The sequence below is a fragment of the Chaetodon trifascialis genome, chromosome 5 (assembly GCF_039877785.1).
Source record: "Chaetodon trifascialis isolate fChaTrf1 chromosome 5, fChaTrf1.hap1, whole genome shotgun sequence".
Taxonomy (NCBI): Eukaryota; Metazoa; Chordata; class Actinopteri; order Chaetodontiformes; family Chaetodontidae; genus Chaetodon; species Chaetodon trifascialis.
Window position 1 is genome coordinate 9,181,997 of NC_092060.1, and position 23,225 is coordinate 9,205,221.

General features: G+C 42.0%; 2 protein-coding genes across 4 annotated transcripts in view; both read left to right on the plus strand.

Moving 5' to 3' along the window:
• fmr1 (fragile X messenger ribonucleoprotein 1) overlaps positions 1-23,225 on the plus strand; it is a 66,784-nt gene that overhangs the window by 28,477 nt on the left and 15,082 nt on the right. The gene's annotated exons all lie outside the window — the stretch shown is intronic.
• aff2 (AF4/FMR2 family, member 2) overlaps positions 1-23,225 on the plus strand; it is a 134,462-nt gene that overhangs the window by 314 nt on the left and 110,923 nt on the right. The gene's annotated exons all lie outside the window — the stretch shown is intronic.

A 23,225-nucleotide genomic window follows, 5' to 3' on the forward strand; every position in this document is an offset into this window, starting at 1 on the left:
GGTTTTTTTTTTTAATGTTTAATGTTTCAATATGGAAGGTTTTAAAAGGGGGGATGAACGGACATGGCATCCCCGCTTTAGAGGCGAAATCAAGGCTTAAATTGCGTTTTTTTTAACATGGAGACGCAGCCAAAGTGAGTCAAATCGTGCAAACCGTGTTTCTTTGTCACCGTAAAGCTGCCGTTGTTGCATGAGACGTAGCCTGCACACACACACACACACACATACACAGACACGCACACACACACACACGCATGCAAACACGCACACATACACACGCAGCGCAACGCCGGCTTTTACTGTCTCATTGTGATAATAAGGAATGTTTGATCTGAATGTGAGAGCGCACCGGGCGGCGTGACAGAGCGGTGACACGGCGAGCAGAGGTGATGCAGCCGGACAGCAGACAGTGAGGACGACCCGTGTCCTCATGTGATGCCACGCACAACTTTGATAGTTTGGTTCAGGTCCGATGTTGTTGGACAGCGTGTTGGTAAACAGAGCTGAGGTGAGCTGCTGCTGGGGGCTCTGGGTGAACACACAGCCGTGGACACATGAAGGAGTGAAGTTGGGATGAGATGATTTGGGGATTTCAGTGCAAGCTGAACGCTGCGTGTGTGCTGATTGTGCATCTGTGCAGTCGAGCAATTCAGATGTTTAGTTTGGAGATGCTGCAACTTGATTTGCCTCCTGAAGACAATCATGTGTCACAATCATTTCACGAAAGGAGTGATGAGCATTGTGCTGTGGGGGCCCGACTCAGAGTGACATGCTGCTGTCTGTAGGCTGATACAGAGTTAATACAGTGTCTTCTTTGTTGGTTGATTGATTGATCAGCATAATGCATCAGCTGCTGTTTTCATAACCCATTAACAGCAGTTTTTAAAGGAAAAACGAACAGTCTCTGGTTCCACCTTCTCAGATATGAGGAGCTGCAGCTTTCCTCTGTCACAGGAAACTGAATATTTTGGGCTTTATACTGTCAGCTGGATGAAACAGGATGTCTGAAGATGTCATGTCAGGCTGTCGGAACTTGTGATGGGCTTTTATTGACTAAATGATTAGTCAGTCAGCAGAAAAATGTCAGATATTAGCTTATTGCAGATCTATCGGTGTGTGTGTATGTTCATCAGTGTGTATGTTGGCCTACCTTCACTGACAAGAAGATTTTTTCTAATTAAAAAAAATATATATATAAGGGATCTGTATCAAGATTGCTAATGTTAAAAAAATATAAAATTGTCCTGTAAATTGGAATCAGATTTTTTTTTTAAACTCCCAAATGTTGATATACAGGCCTGAAAATTTCAGTAGGAGTCAGGCTGCAATCTGTCATGAAAATAAGTGTCAGCTGCAGCCCTAACAGACTGCACAGTGTTGCATTATCTTACAATCCTGAGTGAAGTCATATCATATGCAGCCGTGGAACAAAGACTCGCATGGGGAGAAGGGCTGGTTAACACCACGGAGGCCAAACGACGGTGCAGCTTTAAAGACGGCTTTCTCTTTCTCTGCATGCTTTTGAATTTATTGCAACATTTGTGCAGAATTTAGACATTTGAAAGGTAATTTGAAAATTCAGAACAGTCCGTCAGCACTGGTCAGATCCCAGTTTAGGCTGTAAAGCTAACAGAGGTTTAATCCAAGGCCTTTTACAATTTCACCTCTCATCTACCCATTTACTTCCATCGCCGATAAGTGGACCGCTCACTCTACCTGCTGAGCCGCAGCCGCCTCACCGCACAGTATGAATGATATAAGGTGATGAAGAGGAAGTCCATTTATGCTCAGTAAATTCCTTCTGACTGAATAAAAATGAGAAGCACCTCGACATTTTGCGTGACTAAAGACAATGCAGACATTAAGCGTGTTTCATGCTGGATACATTTTCCATGTTGTTCCAGAGCAGTGCCTTGTAGATGCGGTGCAGCTGTCTGGATCTGCTCAGCTCTGCCTTCAGTGTGAATGAATGTGATGGAAGGTGGTGTGACGTTGATGCATCCTCAGGAAACTGGATTTGTTTAATGAAAAAAAATCCTTCTATCATGACTATAAAAGCAGTATCAGACCTGCGTCACTTCAGGTTTTACATGCTGGATAAATACTGTATTGGATATATTTTGGGGCTGTTAGCTAAAGCAGTAAGCAGGACTGTAGGAGCTACAGTATACACTGTGTGACAGTCAGCCACTACAGTTCAACTATGTATTATAGTGGGAGCACAATAACTTGGCAACCGTGTAGCTGTTATGAATCCGTACTCCAGTGGGGAGAATGTGAGCGGGGAAAGTGAGACACACTGCTGTCCCTCAGCACCCACCATGGAAGGGCCCTGGAGCAAGGTACTTAACCCCCCGCTGCTGGAGTGGAGCTGCACAGGGCTCAACAACGAGCTCAGGGTGTGTACACATGTACCCCTCCTCCTGCCACTGCTCCATCACGCCGCTGCTGTCAGATGGTCTTATGCATTTTCAAAAGGCTTTTTACAGACAGAAACTAGCATTGAACATCTGCTCAAAAACAGAAAGTGAAGCCGCTGATGGGAGGATCAGCTGAAAGGTGGAACCTGAAGGTGCGAATGGAAACTAGAAGGCTCCTGGATTTTTGATTGCATGGTCTGACATAATAAAGCAAGGTCGGCTTCTTTTAGCTGCCCTCAGCGGGTGTGAACTCCAGAGAAAAAGAGCTCTGACAACTCTGTTCTCTCTGCTGCAGCACGTCCAACTTTGAGACTGTCCTCACCAGAAAAATGGCAGCATTGCTCACTTGTTCCGAGGAGATTTTGCCACACTGTTCAAACCACAGCAGAGATCTGTTTACTGTCTCTGGGTGCAGACAGGCAATGGTTCATGACCTGAAGGGAAGGACCCCTCAAGATGATAAATGGAATAGGAAAGAAAGAAAATGCTGGATAGTTTTAACAGGAATGAAACAATCTGAGTCCAGAGTGGGAAATCACTCTTTGGTGAAAGTGCTCACAGACACACACTCTTTGTTCAGATATACAAAGTTACAGGTAGACATTAGGGATGCAAATAATGACTGCCTTCATTATTTGATTATTTTCTTGGTTTATTGTTACCTCCATAAAAATTGACAGTGATTACATCCCAGAGCTCAAGGTGGTGATTTCAAACATGAGGCTGCTGTGTGTTCTTTCTCTTACCAACATGAAACCAGCTATGTTTTTATGCCTAAACCTAACCAAACCTTAACCTGACAAAACAGTCATATTTTGTTTTTCTAAGATTTGTGGGAGGCGCTCTCTAACAGCGTTAGAGATGACAGGCATCACTTTTTGCCAAATTTCTATCTGATAATTTGAATTATTATAGTTTAGACCGAGTGAAACTGAGGGTTTCCGTTTGCTTCACACAAAGCGCTTGTCTGATTGGACAGCATCTGAAACCACCACCCCAACACCTTTCTGAAAAATGTTTTTTTTTTCTTTCCAAAGCCGACACACAGCACAGCAATTGGCCAGGTGTGCAGAGGTGTGAAAGTACAGTTTGAACTTCTCGCTCATTTTTACATTCTCCGCTCGGTACCTCCGTCACGTTTCACATGTGAAAACAAGTGGCACACCAGAAAAGCTCTGGAGTAGAGACTGTCTGAAAGTATGCACTGTTATCCCCACTTGTACCACCCATTGTGTTGAGACGACAGAGAGTAGTGACAGAGAGATAGAGGAGGATATGACAGCAGTGTGGCCGCTCAGAGCAGGTATAAACACCTTTACATGTGGTCGACTTGTACCAGCCAGTTCATTTCAAGCATTCCCAGCCAAATACAGATAATGCACTAAATTCAGCTTTTCCTCCGTGGTCCAGGCCAAAGACAACATGATGAAACGTACTTTGGTTGAATGGAGCCGGCGCAGCACACGATGCTCCCGCTCCTGACCAGAGTCTGCGCTTAACCAGTGTCTTTTACCAACAGCTCTGCAAGCTGCTTTGATGTGGCTGACGGCTCAGTGCTAATAAATGTTAAAATGGACTCAACTGTCCAAGATTATAAGGAGGAGAACACCTCCACTGGAGGAAGAAAACCAGAATGGAGAGAGAGAGAGTGATTTTCAAATGGAGCTATTTTTCTCCAATTTTACAATGGATTTTACAGGCATAAAAGCTGACACCACCTTCAATAGAGCCCATGAAAATCAGTCAGATTGGAGTTAAAAGTCTGTCACTCGCCATTGATGTGTGGCTCCGGTTTGACAGTGGATTTTCCCTTTAAGGGAGAGAGAAAACAATCTTGACGCTCCCCACGCCTTTGTTCAATCTGAACGAATCCAACACTGTAGGTCTCCTCCTCCTCCTCCTGAAGAAATACCCTTTCATCTCTTCTCCTCTTTGTTGCTCTTTCTCCCTCCTCCTCCTCCTCCTCCTCCCATCTCGCTCCTTGTTTCATTCTCTCACTCGGAGATCTGAAGGCTGTGTATAATTGTAATAGGGCTTGCATTGAATGTTGCGCTCTCCTCGCTGTAATTGCCCATCATGTAGCCAGCTAATCATGGCAGTGGAATCTGGGGGAGATCACTTTGAATGTTAATTGACACTGATGGTGATTGGTTGAACCATTTAGGTTGTTAATTAGGGAATTGATTACACGTATCGTCAGCATGGAATTGTAAGATTCCAGCTGCGTGTTTGGAGCGTAAAAGTTCACATGTGCGGGAAGACACTGACTATCATTATTCGTATTATTATTATTATTATTATTATTACTTCATCTTATTGGGTCTTTAGATAGTTTGAATGATTTGTATTTTTACTCTGGTTTAAAATGGATTCAAAATGTTGCAGTTGCAGTCGAAACGCTGCTTCCTGTCCAAAAAAGAGTCTGTGCATAAGCTCACAGGTGGACAAGATGGGATCTGCAGGAAAAAGTGGTGACACAGTCAATTTATAGTCAATGCATTCAGTGTTCAGTCTCTCAGTCCAATATTCAATCTGCCCGTCAATCCTCCCAAGCTCTCAATCAGCTCAGTCACACGTGTCAGCTCAATACGTGCAAAATCATTCATCACAGAGAAATTTCCATCCTCGCCGTGTGATGAGCCTGCGCTCGCCAAACCAGCTCCACTTGACGACACTTCACACCATCATCATCGGCGGCTCAGAGGCTGTGAAAGGAAGCTGCGCCTCATCCCGAACTGGAACAAACAAACGCTCCAAAAGTAACAGCAGATAACAGAGAAGGAAGCTCTCTATCTGGGAGAAATCCTTTTTATCCCATTCTGGTGGGACAATTATCTCTCAGGGCTGTGCGACAGGAGGTCTGTCAGCAGGTGTGAGCCAGAGTGAGGACACCAGGAAGATCACCTGGAGTCCATCTGGGAGGCAGCAGGCGCTGGCCGTGGTTCTGTTTTAACTTTATTTTTTGCCTTTGTCTTTCATATTTCAGTAATATCTTATGAAGGTAGCAGCAGAATTAAAAAAAAAAGAAAAGTGATCCTGGGTGACAAACCTATAGGTAGGATAGGATAGGAATAGGCCTGCAAATTATTATTTAATTACTGATGACTCTGTCAGCTGTTCTGATTAAACAATGGATCAATAAAAAGTAAAAGTGATATTAGAAAATAATGACAGCTGCGCATCAGAATTCCCCAGAGACTTCAGTCTCATTACACACGACCATTTAATCCATCGTTAATAGAAAAATATTGATCAGAGCAGTTTAAAGTCCTGTTTCCAGATTTTACAAAACTTTCCAGTTTCATGTGGATTTGATGTCTTCCAGAAGTATTTACTCAATCCTGTGCCAGAGAGCTCCATTGTGAGGACTTGTGAGTGATCCACTGCAGACTTGGACTGAGCGTTTCCTTGCTGCAAAGGATGTAATATTCCACAGATGTGTCCTTCCAACTGTTTAAACATTTTAACCAACGAGTCAAAGTAATAATGAGACAGAATCTCCAAACTAGCTTAAAATGTTTTCTCAGTTTCTTTCAGGATTTAGCTTCAGTATCACCGCAACATGACACGAGGCTGTAAACAGCCGGCTCAAAGCACCACATCTGTCATATATTAGGATTAAAAAAGGGTCTGCTGTACCTCAAGAGGACATGTGGATTGTTCTTACAGATAGCTTTCACATGTCATCATCACTTAGTGCTGACACTTGCTTTTCTCACGTCTTTGTGCTTAAGATATCTATAGAAACACCGGAGGTAAAATAACAGGAACCGCTCTGTCAGTCATCACAGCGATGGAAGAGATGATAAAATGCCTCAACTTGAGGGATCTGAAGAAATCCTCATGAAGCCTCGGAGCTAATTGTTGAGCAGACAATCCACATATATTACCACATCACGCAGATTCCAAATACCATTATCTTCCTAAGTCATTTTCTTCTAATTGAAGTGTAAAAATTTGTCGCCGCTGAACTAATTTAAGACAAAGGTCAACTGTTAAGGCTTCTATTATTGAGTCAGTCTAGACCCCTGTTGCTGAGAGTTGAAGTGTTGCTCCATGTAGAGCTAAGCCATCTGTTCGGTCTCTTAAGCGTCTTATAAGAAAATAAAATATCAACCATCTGGATGGGATATAAAATCCTCAGCAGTACATTTATCTTTATCAGTGAAAGTTTGTAGATGTAAGCAGCGTGCAGCCCCCCTCCACCCACCTTCAGCTCACATGTCACCACGCAGTAGGCCTGTAGAGGAAAAGATTTTTTGATAGTGGAAAAAGAAGCGAAATGAAATACTGGCCCTTAAAGATGAGAAGAATGAGCGATTATACGTAGAACTCCATTAAACTCTTTATCACAGTCACTGCAATGCTCATCTGGTCCAGAGGCTTTGCTCCTCTGTGTGTTTTGTACAGCGTCATCAATAATAATGAGAGCTTTTAAAATGGACTTCTGTTCTGTGGATGGCGGATGTAATCCAGCAAAGGTCTCTATTAACTTTGGAAGCCTCATTCTTTTGTTGCAGAGGAAAATAAATGAGTGGAAAGGGAACTGAAAGCATCCTGAACTAATTAGACTCACTAAGCACTTATAATTCACCGAAGTATTGTCAGATATTTCACTGGTTTATCACCATATTAATACACAAAGTAAACAAAGTGCTTTTTTTCTTCAACATTTCTTCAGCACATATACAGTAGCCTTGTCTAAGTGAAATCAAATAGCATTTACAATTAAGCAAGGGAAAGGGCGACTGCAGCTCTTGGCTGACATGTATTATGATATCTAATGACACAGTGATGTTCCATGTACAATGCCCACGCCTGTACCACTCATAAAATAACCAGTCAGAGTAAAGGTAAGTAATCAGAAAAGACGTGAGGAAACCAAACCCTCTGGGAGAAACTGACTGAAACAACATAGAAATCATCCAAAATAAAAACTGTTCAGACACATTCATCAACAGCAGCCTCATCTAAACCCAGAAAAGGCATTATCGAAATTTAATTTGAGACTCATCCATCCAACACAAACATTCAATTTTACAATATTACACCTCGGCCTCGGGTTCGATCTGTGGCAAAGTCATGCGTAATTCCCAACCGGGACTATGAAAACAAACAAACCGTATTAAGGAATAAACTGTTTAAGCCTTATCGAGTGTCCAGAAACATGCAGCCTGCCATCTGTCTCGTGGAGGGAAGATTTGAATTCTTCAGGGGTGTCGAAGGTCTTGGAGACTCCATCAGCCATAATTTGCACCTCAGCAGGATACAGTAACGCATATGTTCTGTTATATGCTGCCTTCCCAGAGCATCAACTTCACCTTGTCAAACATTATGCCCCTTGTTGGAGAAATGATGAAATCTAATTATCACTGGCCAAGGGCACTGACTGCGATCTGATTTAGCTGCAGGTGTGATTTACCTGCTCCAGTGTAGTGTAACCTCATTTCATCTGCGGCTGTAGGAACTATGGTAACCAGCTCTGAAAGAGCTTGATTGGACCAGGCACCCCCTTTGCCCCTTCAGGAAACCCAGTAATGTAGAGCTTGTGACAGCGACTGTAGTCTTTTAGAGAGCATGTCATTGGTAGCGATTGGATATCACATGCTTTTCCTAAATAAGTTTTCAGACTCCCATAATTACCGCACAATTTCTCCTTGTGAGTTCCATCATGTCGTGGATAATTAGCCAAAAGGTCACAGGGCCCAGTAAAGTGCAATATTATCTTATTTGGTGACTTGGAATAAATCATATTCTACAACCAGTCAGACCATAGTCAATGAAAAAAGGTAGACTTTACTTGTGTTTTCATGAGCAGTGTCTTAAAAATGAAACTAAATTATAGTGATGCAAATTTCAAACGTTTAATGAAACTATAATGATTAAAAAAAAAACATAATGAATTCACACAGAAAATAACCGTGACAAACATCAGATGACAACACCCAGCGGGCACTCAGCGGCTCAACGAGGTGCAATAAAACGTCACTCATGAGCGCAGCACGAGTACTTACGCTGAGGTATGTCTCTCTGAGCTGCAATATCTTTATTAAAAACGACTGATAGAACAGAAGATAGTGTTCCCCGGACCAGAAGCCGTTCACAACAGTTCACGTTCGCTGCCAGTTTACCAAATAAGCACAGGTGAAGGCGGCTGCGCTGTGCTGAGGTATTATTTTTTGTTAATGGCGTGCAAAAATGCAATTGCCTTGTCAATAGATGTGACTAAAAGCCTTGTAACTACTAATTAGACTATAAAGCAGAATAGCGCACATAGCTGTGCCGGATCCTCCCCATGGGATCAGATCACCAAGCTTCTGTTGTAGCTGCTGTTCTAATATTGGCAGAGTTTCCCACCTTCTAATACTTGTATTTATCTGTGTAGTTATTGCTCCAGAGTCCCTTTTATGTCTTTTTTTAAACATTACTTTTGCTGTAGTTTTCTTTATCAGAGAATACACAGTGGAGAGATAAAGGGAGGGTGAGCTGCTCGAGAGTTTTGGAAGCACATTCAAGCCCGCACGAGTGGGAGAGGGACAAAATCGCTGAAAATGACTAGAAATTGTTGCACAGTATGAACTGCATGGTAATCTGAAACGTGATGTTTTGTTTGTTTAGTAATGAATTTATTGAATTAGTGAACTGTTTGCCTCAGATAATCAGTCATTTGCTGTGACAATTGAATTAGGAATGGGTCAAATTAGTTAATGAAGAGCTTGCTTGAAATTACATTCCTAATTTGTTGCTAAAAACCAATTAAGAGTTTGTTTAATTTGTTAATTGAGTATTTGCTTGAAGTGGTGTTCCTTAATTTGTTGTGAAACTTTAAGTAGTGATTAGTTGAATTGGTTAATGAAGAACAGTGCTTGCTCTGTGACACTAATTCAGACAGCAGCAGTGTGTCCTGATGACGTTTTGATGTGATAACACGGAGTTATTAACCAGCCAGGTTGACCTCTGTTACTCTTTCCACTGCTTGGTAATCCAAATGATAAGAGTAATGATCATCACTTCCATCACGTGTCCTGCAGTGGCTTTCAAAAACAGTTTGAACTGCTGTTCCTTATCAAAAACAAAATTCAATCTCATACATAATACAAGTCGTGACTGGGCAAGGCATATCAGCAGGAGTGTGTGTGTGTGTGTGTGTGTGTGTGTGTGTGCGTGCGTGCGCGCATGCATGTGCGTGTGTTGGAGGGTTTAGAAAAAGAGAGCACAAGAGAGCGAGAGACTTGGCAGTCAACACCAGGTAGCTTCTGCCCTAGTGCCCCCAAGATACTAAGACAATACACACACACACACACATACACACACACACACACCCCAGGTCCTGAGGTTGGCAGAGCCATCTGCCAAGAGGAGCACGGTGCTGAGGAATGATAACACATGCACACAAACACACACACACACAGGCGTGCATGTGCTCTCTCTCTCTTTCTTTCTTTGTGTGCGCGCACACGCACGCACACACACACACACACACACACACACACACACACACACACACACACACACACACACACACACACACACTGCTTTGAACCCAGTGCTCTGGTAGTTCTCTCTGTTGTAGTTGGCGGTTGATATGGCTGATACCTGGTGACTGTAGATCTGTAGAAATGTACACACACATATAGGAAACCTGTCTCGCTGGCTGTTAGAGGGACGCTTTTGTCTTTTGAACTGTTCAGCACGTTCATTTTGTCCAAACACCAAGATGACATGACGCCTATGCTGCTCAGGTCCACACACACCCGCAGACCCACAGACCTGCACCTGCAATACATTTTTTAAAGAAATAAATGCAGATTGCAGAGGGAAACACGTCCTCCATGTTTCATCTGTAGTCACACACAGCTTCCACGCAGCTTGCACAGGGTATGGGTATTATAGCATGTAGCTACTACTAAGGATATTGAGGTCATGTCCTTCACACTAATTGGCTGATTCTAGTGAATTTAGACCCACATATAGGGATTTTTACTTACTATCAAAATAAAGGCAAATGCCCCAAAAGACTTCCATCCAATTGAAATATTGTAGAGACATTATGAAAACACTATCAGACTTAGAGACTGTTTTGGTATCTTATCATATCTAAAGTCCTTCTTACGGTCCTGGTGGGTACCTTAATTGATTATTGGAGTCTTCTGATACGACACCAGGAACGGATGTAATTGACCGCCTGTGCTTTCTCATGCAATGGTGAACTGTTTCAGTCTATAGTGCCTTTTTTTTGTTGCTATTTTTGCTTTAAGAATGACAAAATTATGCCACCAAAGATGAAAATAAAAAGACTGCAACACATCTAGTTAATGTTTTATCTGTACCTGCAAATTCTAAAATAATTCATCTCTGCTAAATTATTAAATTAAGACTCTTGCAGTTTAACATGTTTTTGAAATATCAAAGGAGGACGTGGGATGTTTTTTACATTTGAAGTTAGTGGTTAAAATCCATCATCATTCAGGTTGTAGTTACAATTTGCATATGCAATTATATTTTACCATGCAGAGTTTGTATTAAAAAAAAAAAGATGCCCACATGAAGCTTAACGCTGGCTGCTCTCTCTCCGCAGGAAACAGCTAATGATGTTTTGTCATTTCTAGGGAGCTTGGTTAGCATGGAACAGTAGCAACTAACTACATGTGCTGCTTTTCGAATACCACTACTTTAATACACTGCATCCTACATGAAGCACAGACTGATACATGTCTAGATGCACAGTCAACAATCTGACACAAAAAAACAATACAGATACGTAATGTGAGGCACAAACACACACACACACACACACACACACACACACACACACACACACACACACACACACACACACACACACACCTGATTTTTACTGAGACGACTACTGGACCACTGGACATAGGCAACAATGCATCTATGCACAGCAAAAACTGAGAGACTTAACAGGGACCACCTAAGTCACATCAGCTAATCGAAATCGCCTTTGAATGAATCCCGCCATGGCTTTGCTGTTCGGTGCGTGCGTGTGTGTGTGTGTGTGTGTGTCTGACTGTGGTACATTTGAGCGAAACACAGACGGACAGCTCGAGCTAGTTAGCCCCACAGAACAGTAGATTAAACGCTGAATTTAAAATTAAACAGAAATATTAAAACTGAATTTGAAAGCAGGGAGGCACTATGTAAGTGAGAGTGAGACAGAGACGGAGAGGGCTAATGACGTAGCTTTTCTAGCCGAGGCCAATTTACTGTGAGGTTTCGAAAGGTCATCTCCTACATGGAGGCCTGTCTGTGACAAATTACATTATTTACAGCGGGTAGAAAGAGGCAGCGAGACCCAGAGAAAGGCAGAGTAAAGGAAGAGAGAGGGAGGGCGAGAATGGCTGTTTGACTGTAATTGGTCTGCAGTGTTAACACGAGCACCCTGAAGACTTTTGCTAACACTTTGCCTAATGATGCTCTCATCAAAGCACGATACCTGCCTCTCTGACTGCTATGTCCGACTTGCCATAAAGAGATGTCTCACCACGACATTTTGATGCTTTCATTTTTGAGCACAGGTTGGGCTGAATGCTGTAAAGTCAGCTGCCGCGTGGACCTTAAATGACTCATTTCTCAAAACAAATATCGCAGTGATCAGGAAGTGTTGTCTTTCTCAGATTCCTATAAGCTTTTTAACTGGCTGCCAGTTTATCAAAGCTTTATCATTTACTGCTGTAAACACTTGACATGCAGGTAAGTCTTTTCAGGGGAAACCCCCGTGGAGCTGAGGAAGCGCTGCGTTTGATGATTAGAGTTCGTCTTAAGGACATGTGGGTAATCAGCATGAGCTGGACAGACAAAGAAAAGAGCGCCACCTATAGAGACTCCAATAACAGAAAAACGGAAGAAAAAGACATCACACACACTTTTTGATTGACAAGTGAACTCTGGAAAGTGCAGTGCAGAAGCTGTTTGATTGACAGGTGATCCATGAAAAGTGCCAGAGATGCTGACAAACCCTAAAATTTGTGAGATGCTGTATCACCAACACTAAGTTACGTTGTTTCATTATTTTCCCGACTGCTAAGCTGTGGAATGAAGACATTTCACTGGTTCTTATTTCCCCCGAAGGAGAGGACCCAGTTCCCCAAAGACCAGCTTAGTGTGTGCCTCTGTCTGTCCCTTGGGCTATCTAGAGAAGGAAAGAGCCAAAGGGATTAGTAGTTAAATGGTTTGGGACTTGGGAATGAACAGAAATATTAATATTTAGTTTTAAACTTCTTCAAAGAAATGTCGTAAATGAATAAAGCATAATATGTGATTAACATCCCACTGTAAGAGCACAGGAATGGTCTTATTTGTTACAGTATGTTAAGTGGAAACATATAGTGTGTTGTGCAGTGAAGCTGTTCAGCGTGATTGACTGTGCAGGATGATTTCTATGTCGTGTGACATGGTCGCACTTTATATTAAGGTGGACATTAGAAGCATATTGGCTCATTATTAGTCATTATAAAGTGCTTATTAATGCCTTATTCGGGGGGTTAGTGTTATTGATGGTTAGAGGTGATTAAGATCGTAATTCATTTCTGACCTTACGACATCACCACTTCAAGTGTTGTTCATCGAAGTTCATAAATAAGAGTGGTAATAACTTTTGATGTGATGCTCAAAGTTGCTTGTCAAAAGGACCCAGGTCTTCATTTTCTCCTCCACTGCTCCTCTGTGTCCTCTGTCTCTGTCACTCCTGCTCTCCTCCAGGACATTTGGTACCTCTTCATCAACTAATTCATAATTATCCTCTGCCTCTCTCTGCCTTTTTCTTCTCTGTCTCCCCCCCTTCCTCTTTCTGTTAACCTTTTCCTATCTCTCTCACCCCTCTTCCTCTCCCCTGCCTTCCTTCACAGGCCTGCTAATACATTTGTTATCAACCTTCTCCCTAATTAACATGCCCCCTCGCTGTCTGACTCTCTCCTATCTCTATTACTCTGTCGAGATGTCTTCTTCACGCTCTCCTATTTCATTCTGACTTTTTCTTCCCTCTGCATCTTCTCTTTATGTCTTTTTTCATTTTTTGAATAGATGAATTTCAGGACGGCTCCTCACCTTCACTTCTGAGGCTCTATTATCTACAGACAGACAATTTGTCTGTCTGAAAGCCAGCAGGACACAGAGATCCATTTTCTGTGTGAATGTGTGAGCTTGTGCACCTCCATCTCTCTCAGCGTCTCTCGCTTTAGCAGCGTCTCTCAGTATGTCTGTGTTTTTGTGTGTGCCCCAGCCTGGTGGTCCTCAAGCTGTGATCTTAGTCTTAGAGTCCTTGGCAGGCTCCCATGCTGGGCTCATGGGGCGTCTGTGTGATTTCTCTTTAAATATTGACCTTTGACATCTCCTGCTCGGCGGAATTGCTCGTCGGCCCTGTATATACCCTTAAAAAGAAAGGAGAATCTCATTTGTTTTGTACATTTGACATTAGGAAACAGCTTACAGCACAAAGCATCTGACATTTGTTTTAGAGGAATGATTTTCACACCCTTTTGCTGGCATCAGTATTCCTAACATTGCTACAAATTTATGCTCTCTCCCCCAAAACTCCCCACATCCAGTCTACACCTCCAAGCATACCCACACACACACACACACACACACACACACACACACACACACACACACACACACACACAGACAAAACAATAGAAAATTCTGCTGTTTATCCAGCACATGAACAACACTATTAAATGTAATTTAATCTGTTCATCACCTCACACATGTTGTCAGGCACTCAGCTTTCAGCCCAGGCAGAATTTGAGCATTACTGTCAGTGTATGTACTGTAACAATTGGACCGTAGCTGTGAGTCTTTTGCCATGTGCTGGACTACATACATTGTAAAACTCTAAGCATGCCAGCCTAAATTAGTCGGACCAGTCCAATTTACTTCTCTGGGTACGCCATATATATTCTTAAAGACAATGTTGTATGAGTGCAGATATTAGGAGCTGATGTTCAATGTGTTTAGTGGCAGTGCTACAAAGTATTATATAGTGCAGTTGGGGTGGGTTGGTCCTGATGGTTGATTGGGGTATAAGGCGTTCTTTGTACCAGGCTGTAAACACGTTTATTTCCACTGTATGTATATTAAAATGTCCAATGTTGGACATTTTAATATAGTAAAATGTCCAATGTCCAATGTTGGACATTTTAATATAGGGGTCTGTGGAGACTAACCAAGCGACAATTCCAGGTCTGAAAAGTGCCAAAACCTGCAGTTCCTCAGACGGCCACTTAAGGCTGGCTCAATCGTGATTTTTCAGCCCTGGAGGTTACTGCTTGGACCAGACATTAATAACAGACAGAGAGGAACAAACAGGGAGATACAGAGGCCAGTGGAACAGAGGCTCACCTGGACTTGGCATCAGGACTTTGACATTGATATTCCAGATGAACCTTGACCACATGGAACCATATTTAAGCCGCAGTGCATTATTTAGGGATAACCTCTGGGCTGCGCTACATTGCTCCCAAATCACATTTTTCTTGCACAAAGTAGTTTCCTCCATTCACTTTTCAGTGAGAACTGAGGATCGTTAAATACAGTCCATGTTATTCTGCCCCCTTAGACAAACAGGTATACTCTATAATTGTGTGTAATCCTGACTGCACTACTGTTTAGCACAACAGAAAAAGTCTTAGTTGAGCCTCATTAACCTGCAGATAGATGGCAGTGGTTTGGTGAGGACAGACTGTAAGCTGTAAGCCTTCACTCTGCCCAAACAACCAGTGGAGAAAATGGCTAACAGGGAGCTCAATCAATACACAAAATGTGTGTGTGTGTGCGTGTCTGGCTCTTGTTCCACTGTGTGTGTGCATTTGCATTATGTGTGCCTCTGTCTGTGCATCTGTAACTGCGCACAGGCTGTCTAAATGCGTATTGATCCTGAGGTGTTGTTTTGTGTATCTGATGGTCTGCTGTGTTTTAGTTTCATTAAGTTTGGCGCGCACACACAAATGATGACAGATGAAGTCAACTGAAGCATGATTCATCAGTGTGATTTCTAAAGGCAGTCTCAGGACATTTTTCAGCTCTTGGGAATTAGACCCGATGCATTTTGGGTTGTGCGTGGATTCCTTATTCCCAGTTTGAGTCTTCTTTGAGCTTCGAGCATTCACACACTCACACACACAACAGAACAAGAGGAGACGGAGCGACGGCTCTGTGTCAATACTTGTACATACATTGAAGACTTGTATTCAGCAGAGATATGACTACTTTATCCTCAAGCACACACACTCACACACACACATATTTGCAGGCGCAGTTGGTCGTACTGTTTGTGTTTACTGTTGTTCAGAATCCCACATTTATTCTCTGGTGTTTCTTAGATTGTCTTTCAAATCATCTCTTTGATGTGCTCTCATCATTATTTCCCTCTCATGTAGCCTGTGGTGTACAGTGTGGGCAGTCAGTAGAGGACCAGAGGAGACTTTTATGTGCTTTTACATGTCTCCTTCGCACTCTTGAAATAATTATAAATCATCTGTCTGACTCAGTCTCCTGAGATGTGTTTGATCTTGCTGAAATATATTCTATATAACAGGTAACTGCCATATCCTATGTTATGTTAACAGATCGGTATCTACTCATATCAGTCTAATGACACCCTACCTACTGAAAATAGGCTTGCATTGTCATTGTTGTATGATGGCAGTGGATAGTTCAGTGTCAGGTGGACAGTTTCATTTAAAGGAGCCAGAATCAAAATGGTTGGCAAACACTGGCATTGTGTAAATCAATCACATTTTAGGCTAAAAATCTTTGGGGGCAAAAGCCCTACCCTGTGTCACCAAAGAACACCTCCAGACATTTTTTCAAGATGCTGATCAAAAACTCTACTCTGATATGGTATTTCCACAAAAAGGCTTCAATTATCTTTTTAAAATCCCTTAAATGAAATCCACTCCTTCTTTCTCATTAAAAAATACAGAATCTATGAATATGAAATTCTTTTCCAATCCCAAACTGTCGGACACAAGATGTCTCCTGCTTCACTGGAAAGTCAATTCTTCGTGTTTCGGGTTTTCAGGCCTCAGGTCTCCATAGCACACATATGTAAATTGAATATTGAACCAGAATTGGCTTCCAAACTAGTTGTGATGTCACAAATCATACTTAAAGGGCCGCCCCTTGAAACTGGATCTTCAATGTGCTCAGAGAAACTCACCCTTAGCTTGACTAAGACAAAAGGTGTAACCTCAATTTCTCATCCCAAAAAAATAAAAATAAAATTAGTGTCACAAAAAAAGTGCATAAAGCATTTATAATGATGTACCCCCGTGCAAACATTATTGTTAATAGTGCAATAAATTTGGCATTGGCAACATAATGTAAAATAGACTAACCTGCCTCTGTCCATCATCATTTTCATACGGTCCCTAAGCAGTTCTTAATATGTATTATTTGGAGATAGATCAGTAATAATTCCCACTTCATTTTGAGACATTAGGACCATAATAATAAACAACTGTTACAAAGATCGTACCATAAAAATTAGTGCTGAAGTAGTACACATTAATACTTCCAGCAGTGGGGGCTCTAAGCATTATTTTTAGCGCCACCATTAGACAAATAGGAGCAACATTTGTTTGAAGTATTTGCACATCATTAGATGTGTAGTTATACGCAACTATCCAGGCTCCCGGGGGGGATTGAGAAAAAGCTGGAGGGGAATAATAAGGATAATAAACCTGAGCAAAAAACAATGGAGTCCCAATCCCTGCAGGGCTCCAACCTCAAAAGAAAGCAAGAAAGAAACCAGGTCAAATTGTTAATGCTACTGTAAATAACAACACATAAACACAAAGTCTAACATACATACCACCTCCCACAAGTTCTCACTTAAACACAGAATTCCCACCAGCTCTCTATATGCTGTTAATTCAGCCCTTCCTCCTTCACTCTTTGTCTTCCTTCATTCTCTTCATTTCTTTGTCTTATTCTTTTCCTCTTAGGTTTTCTTCTATCGCTCTTGTTCTCTTGGTTTAATCAGCATGTTATCAGAGTAAATCCTTCACACTGAAGTCTTTTGCCTGCATGGGGATTTGTAATATTTTCCTCATTTATTTTATAATATCATGCTTTAGTTATTTTAGTCAGAGATAATGTTCGGCTCTCCTATTTCTAGAGACTAAAAGGAGATCTGTGTAACGTTACCGCAGCGCTGTGCAGACCCCAGCTGTAATTACTTTCTCGAGACTTTTTTCTTTATCGTCTCGGTGAATTTTCAGAAGTTGTTAGCGAGCCCGAAAAAGTGAGACAACCCTTTTTAGATGGTGTGACACATATGGTTTTACTTATGAACTCTTACCGCCTACATTTTGTGTAACTGGTGCTCCATTGGTGATATGTGGATGGGAAGTTTTCTAGGTCTGCAGTTTTTAGCGAAAAAAAAAAAAATGGAACGCTTCAATTTCTGCAAAATGGTCATCCATCCCGCTTTGTCTTCTCTGGTTCCACTTACAGTCCATCACTGGGAGAAAGCCCTGGAACGGCCAGGGCTGTTGTTCAGCAGCTGCCGGGGTCACGGCTGCTTTGGAGCCTCTCGGTAACCTTTGAGCTGTGTGGGATTCTTCCAACTTGCCTGCTCACTTGTTGACTGGCTTGTTGGGTAGAAGTGTGAGTGATATTCACACCGAAAATCTCCGGTGTGAAGTTACAGATAAGTAATCGTTTGTGGCAAAGCTCAGATTTTTTAAAAGTGTCTTAGCAATAGAACTCAGCTTGTTCAGCCTCTGTTAAAGGCTTTTTGGGGAATTTTGTGACATGACCTCTTAAGTTCACCGTGTTTCCACTCAAATCAAGGACCATAGAAAGAAAGCCATTCTTCTTTGTCAATTATTTTATGAAATACAGTAGTTACATGTGAGTTCACATTTTAGTAAAAGACTTAATTGCCTTCTTGCTGAGAGTGAGATGAGAATATTGATACCACTCTTAGGTCTGTGTGCTAAATATGACCATTAGCATAACTTAGCATAAAGCTAAAGGGAAAAAACTAGCTGGGCTCTGTTCAAAGGTAAAAAACCTATGAGCACCTGTAATGTAAATCTCAGTTTATATTTCATATGTCGTGTTTAAGTGTAAAAATAACAGATTGTGGTTTTATCTGTAGTTATGTGCTGAATTATTTCTTGGTGAGTGTTAATTAGGGAGCTTTAGAAGTGCTGCTAATGTTAATTGGATTTTTTTTTTTAACTTTGGATTGAACCGAGCTAGCTGTTTCTAGTCTTTATGCCAAGCTACGCTAACACTCTTCTGGCTCTCGCTTCATATTTAGCGTACATTCGCCTGAGTACTGTCAATCTTCTCATCTACCTCTCAGCACGAGAGAAAATATATTTACACAGAAGATCGTGAATAGCGTGAATCAGTTTGACCAACTCCACTGTGTCTCAGAGATCACATTGACTGGACGATATCAGCTTGTAATGGCAGGACAGTGTCAGCCCAGTGTATTGACAAACTGATCATTCAGTCTGCTCCACACGGGTGCTGTTTTTCTTTTTTACTTCGCCTGGAGCTGGCTGTGTCCGTGTGCAGCGCCACATCACCATGAGCCAGCCTGTGCGTGTGAAGGGATAGCAACTGAAAACAGATTCCAGGTCCCGTCTGACGTTTTCACACTGACAGAACACAAAGTCCTTGTCTGTCTGAATCTGCTGAAGAACGAGGCCTCTCAAAACATCATATCCCCGGTGTAGAGACCAGGTACGTGGGTGGCCTCGATGGTCTGCCATGCAGGAAGACCTGACCTAGAAAACAATGGCTGTCCTGTCAGGCCCTTTCCTGGAGCCCCCAGGTACTGCTGCACTCGACAGACGGGCGAAGAAAGAAAGAGAAAGAAAGAATGAGTGTTTACTCCGCTGAGAGTCGTCATTAAAAAGGCTTTGATGAGTTGAACCACATATCAGAGCCTGTGTGTTTTCACCTCAGCTCATATTCACAGTTCATTCACATCTTCAAAGCTTATCATGCTTTTCCTTTTTTTCTTTTTCTTTTTTTTGTAAATGGCTTTCTGTTGCTTTTTTCTTCAGGTCAATAGAAAGCATTTCGAGCCTTCCACTGAGGTTACAAAGTCACGACTCCTCTAAACCTGGATTGCGTGGGGAAAGTCTAAACTCGTACAATAAATTTAGATCATTTTATCACACATTCACATCATCACACATTCAGCAGTGTGGCTGAATATGAATTGCTCTTATTTTTAGTCCTAGTAGTAACTGATTAAAGAGATTGTAGTAGGTCTGAACTTAACAGCTCATCTTCATGCAAGGTGTTTTGCTTGTATGGGCTCATGGAGGCAGCTGTGAAAGTCTTTGCAGATGAGCAGGATTCTGTCAGATGGATGCAGAGACCCTATACAGTGGGTATACAGGAACTCTCTTAAGTCTGGATCAGACTGCTACTGGCCCACCAAACAATGTGAGAAGTAATCTGTGGAAGCATTGTTGATTCAACGCCATTGATGGAAAACTGATTGACGGCAAGTTTAGGGCTCAGCTGTTGACAAGGGGCACATTCGAATCAACTTGAAGTAATTACGTGTTATTTCAAATTGGTTTGAATTCGGTTTTGTGACAGCACTTACTCTCGCCTCACTTGACAACCTCGACAGTGTGTTCTGTGATGTACCAACACGGCTAAGCAAACAAGGAAGCAGCTTATCAACTGAAAACTTTGATTGGTCAGGGTCCAATGTGTCATCTATGACTGCGTGATCACGTATATATCCTATGTACCTATAGCTGTCTGCCATCTAGAAAAGCAAAAATATGGTCTAGTCTTATCCCGGCATTAGTAGTAAAATCCACAGAGCTGGATCTGTCCTGTTTGTCAGTGCTTTATCCTCAGTGTGAACTATGTGGTTTCAGTCTGCACAGACTGTTCAGTTTTTTTTCTGGAGAACATTTTTTTTGTAGATCACTCTGAGGTTGGGCAGATGTTGGCTGATGATTTTTCCACTAACAATCTCAGGCAGAAATTCAAACCAGGATATGATGTTAAACCTCAACACCAATTCACTAACACATCTGTAAAAGGCCTGTGGGACAGACTTTGGCAAATATGGATACCTGTATTTTCTCAGGAAGAGCTCCCTCTGATATTTTGAGACGATCTGTTCATCATTGCTCATAAAAGTGATGTCCATGGCCAGTTATAGTGCATAAGTACCTACACTCATCCACCTGCTGGATGGCCAGGCTGTCCGCTGTCAGATTTGATGGGGTGTTAGGTTACACGGCAAGGCCTTTTGTTTTGGATGCTTTGAGATGGAGGTGACTGCTTTTCCTCTAGGAAGCAGAAGCAGCGGCAGCACTCAGGAGCCCCTTAAACACACCCCGAATTACAGTGTCGTCAGAGTATTTCAGGGTCTGTACTCCTGCAGTCATCTGTATGCAAAGTAAACAGGACTGGTGATAATACAGAAACCCCAGGCCTTTTCTGTAGCGATAGATCTGATAGTGATACAGTGTCCATTGAACCTGACCTGCTGTTTGGAAAGACAGAATCCACAGGATCAGCTGAAAGTTTACATTCAGCCTAAGCAGCTTGTGGCCCACAGGGTGGACTTGTACCACATTTTGAGTACAGCTGAGAAGCCAACAAACACCAGCCTGGCCTTGCTTTTATTTGTGTGAATCAGCAGGGCAATGCCTGTATCATACAGACCCCCATCTTACCTGTAAGTACACTAAGGTTGGCTTCAGGAGCCACTGGCTTTGTGATGTAGTCTCTCAAAGAGGTTCATCACAGCTGAAGTTAGTGCTGGATTGTTCTTATTTCCAGGGATGAGATACAGCAGATGACTGAGGATATCCATGCACCTGCAAAAAAGAATAGTGATGTCCTTTGATTGGTCCGATTGAAATGACTGTAGTCCTGGAACTTTTGTAAGAGCCTCTCTCCCTTTTCCCAATGCAATCATACATACTCACTCTTCTATTTTGAGTTTACCCTCTTGAGGCCGTGCTGTCTCTTGATTTAATAGGTCTTCAATAACAATGAAAAAGCATTGTTTGTAGTTTAGTAATAATTCAATGTAGGCTGCTTTTGAGGTACTCATGAATGTATATTTAGCCTACATATTACTATGTGTACTGTATATTATCTGCTCTATGGAGCGTTTTACTGTACTTCAGCTCATTGTTTTGGATTCACTGTTTAGATTTGCAGCTTCAGAAAAAAGCTCTGATAATCCAAGTTTATGCTTACCTGCCTCACACCAAACAGTAGACAGACAATGTTATCAGCTAGCTGGTGAGAATCAGCTAAGAGCCAGATATATTTGGGGTTGGTGGAGACCAAAACAGAGCTCAAAGGAGAATGAGTATTAAAACCACAAATCTCATTTTGCCAGAAACAGAATACCAAACGGGCAGTGATGGTGCTCTGTGTGTGCTGGATGTGTAAATATGCACCTGTGCTAATGAGACGATAGGTGGATGTCAGTATGTCAGTGTGGTCTTTACAGCATGTTGTGCTGCCCCGACGTGGCCAAAATCAAGTCATGTAAGTTTAAACTGAGGGACAAGTTTGTACCCAATGAACAAAGGGCATTAAAGGGATGTGCTGTGTGAGTATGGATGTGTACATATGTGTCTTTTTAGTAAGTCAGATGTAGTTTCCAATACAATGTGCCACAGACCTCAGTCTGTTCAGGTTTGCATGATGATTAAAACAGATTAATCTTGTTTTTTTGTTTGGCTGTTTTTTTTTACTTGAAATAATAAAAACAGCAGATTAATTGGCGCTGCAGCTTTGATTCAGCAGGTAGGCCTCTTAATGTGACTCAAACAATGGCGATGGAGATGTGTTGAGAAAATATTTTGTTCTTAAAACTGCTTGAGCTATATGAGCACTTTGGTTAAGGCGATGACATAAATGCATAGCTTGTTAGTGTGATGATGTTAAAAGATGTCAGCATATTGAGTCTGAGCTGCTGCAATACAAAAGCGCTTATTGATTCTGACTCACTGTGATACCATTGATGCATATGAATATTGCAATATTGGTTTACCATAATGGACAATAGATTAAAAATATTGAGTGTGCTTTATTTCATCAAATGTATTTACTCAGAGCTACTGGATCACTGTATAATACACAATGATATATTGAATCTGGCTCACCAAAGACATACAAATGAAGTGAGCAAAATTATATTAAAAGACACACACAGACACACAGATATCGAGTATCAGAGTCACCATAAGTCCAGTGACAATAAGCCACAGCATGGTCAGCTGGTATGTGGTTAGTCACACTGTGTCACACTGCTGGCATGTCATGTGTGTGTGCTGGGACGCTGTTATTGCAATTTCCCACAATGAGAGAATGCAGTTTCACATAGCTGGCATATATGTAACGCTAAAGAATAGTGTGCAGCGAGTACAGCCAAGACCAAATGGCTCGAGGTAAAATCTCTGTGGTACAGACACCAAGCAGCTGTTAACCCTTCATGTGCCGGGGATGGATAATTGGCTGGAAAAGCCTTTGTCTGAGACAGAGAGAGAGAGAGAGAGAGAGAGAGAGAGAGAGAGAGAGAGAGAGAGAGAGAGAGAGAGGAAGGTGGTGTGGAGGCATGTTTGCTCTGTGTGTGTGTGTGTGTGTGTGTGTGTGTGTGTGTGTGTGTGTGTGTGTGTGTGTGTGTGTGTGTGTGTGTGTGTCCTTGGGGGTCTTTCTATCCATCTTTCTCGCTCTCACTCTCTGGTCCGGAGCTTGTTACCATAGCAACATAGAAGAAGAGGTACTGCTGCCGGAGTCCCAAAAATTGTATTATCTTTT